The sequence below is a fragment of the Pyrgilauda ruficollis genome, unplaced genomic scaffold (assembly GCF_017590135.1).
Source record: "Pyrgilauda ruficollis isolate IOZ18807 unplaced genomic scaffold, ASM1759013v1 scaffold66, whole genome shotgun sequence".
NCBI classification, from domain to species: domain Eukaryota; kingdom Metazoa; phylum Chordata; class Aves; order Passeriformes; family Passeridae; genus Pyrgilauda; species Pyrgilauda ruficollis.
The window spans coordinates 4,663,456-4,665,405 of NW_024528377.1; positions in this window are offsets into that span (position 1 = coordinate 4,663,456).

The following is a 1,950-nucleotide window of genomic DNA, read 5'->3' on the forward strand; positions in this document are numbered from 1 at the left end:
AAACTTAACTACCACGGCTTCATGATTTTTGTTTTAAATGTGGCAAGCTCTGTAAGCATTGGCTAAAGACTGACAGATGTAGGATATTTAAAATTCACATGGAACAGCATTTCATTACCTTTGGTTTATTTACCTTTGATTGAATAGCTTTCATTACCCTTCTCATCTCTCCAATACTTTGTCAATCTACCTGATTATATCTCTGTGTTCAGATTCTACCTTTCTGTTCTACTGCCAATCCCCATCCTATGTACTTTACAGTGCACTTTATCCCATTTCACATGCTCATAAAATGACCTTAATTTTCCAGCTCTGCTCTGAAGGCTTCTATGTGATTGACAGTCAACCTGCTGAGATTTCACCTCTCCCCTTTTACACATCCATAGGTTTAGATTGTGTATTAGGAAAAAAATTCTTTCCTGTGAAGGTGGTGAGGCCCTGGCACAGGGTGCCCAGAGAAGCCCCATCCCTGGAAGTGTCCAAGGCCAGGCTGGTGGGACTCTGAGAAACCTCCTCTGGTGGAAGGTGTCCCTGCTGGGCAGGGGTTTGGAATGAGATTATCTTTAAAGTTCCTTCCAATCCAAGCCATTCTCTGATATTTCGTAGTCCCCTTTGGTCACACAGCTTCTCCCTGGAGCCGGGAAGCCTCTTCCCTTCCAGAAGAGATCTCAGGCCAGTTTGTTCTGGTCCATTCTCTCTCCTCCCTGCACAGCGCGGTGTTTTTCACTCCTTTTCCAGCGGCGCTGGATCCCTTTCTCCGTCTCCTTCCTGCCTCGGCCGAGCCGAGCAGTGCCACTCCTGCCCGGCTGGCTCCCCAGCGCCCTGTAGCTCTTCCCGAGGAGCCTCGCTTCTCCCGTTCCCTGCCCTCCGTGTCCTGCTTCCCCGCCGCCGTACCCGCGAGGGGACCCGCGGTGCCCGTGAGGGGATCCTGCGTGCCCGTGAGGGGATCCTGCGTGCCCGTGAAGGGATCCTGTGTGCCCGTGAGGGGACCCGCGGTGCCCGTGAGGGGATCCTGCGTGCCCGTGAAGGGATCCGCGGTGCCCGTGAGGGGACCCGCGGTGCCCGTGAGGGGATCCTGCGTGCCCGTGAGGGGACCCGCGGTGCCCGTGAGGGGATCCTGCGTGCCCGTGAGGGGATCCTGCGTGCCCGTGAGGGGATCCTGCGTGCCCGTGAAGGGATCCTGTGTGCCCGTGAAGGGATCCGCGGTGCCCGTGAGGGGATCCTGTGTGCCCGTGAGGGGATCCTGTGTGCCCGTGAGGGGATTCTGTGTGCCCGTGAGGGGACCCGCGGTGCCTGTGAGGGGATCCTGCGTGCCCGGGAAGGGACCCGCGGTGCCCGTGAGGGGACCCGCGGTGTCTGTGAGGGGATCCGCGGTGCCCGTGAAGGGATCCGCGGTGCCGGTGAAGGGATCCTGCGTGCCCGTGAGGGGACCCGCGGTGCCCGTGAGGGGACCCGCCGTGCCCGGTGCCAGCGGAGCCCTGCCTGCCCCGCCCGGGGCCATCCTGCTCCGGCTCTGCTCCTTCTCCAGCGCCAGCCGGGAATGTCCCCGCCCCGCTGTGGGACAATGGTGCAGCAGGGATTTGTCCTGGGGCGAGGCGGGGGGACCGGGAGCGACTCGTTCCCGGCTCCCGGCGCGTCCCACGGCACACCCCGCTGTCCATGGAGCCGCGGACTGGGATCACGCCATTCCAGCGGGGATGCCTGGGGGATTCGAACCGGGATTCCCGGGGGATTCCAGCCGGGATCCCTGGGGGATTCACGCTGCGATCCCCGGCAGACTCCAGCCGGGATCCCGTGGCTCCCCCGCCACCGCCCCTTCGCGCCGGGGGCGGCGGCCGCCGCCGCTCCGCCCTCCCCGCGTTGTTTGTCCCCCGGCGCGCTCCGTAGCGCGTGCGGCGGCGGCGGCACGAGCCGGGCCCCGCCCCGCCCCGCCCCTCCCCGGCGGTGCGG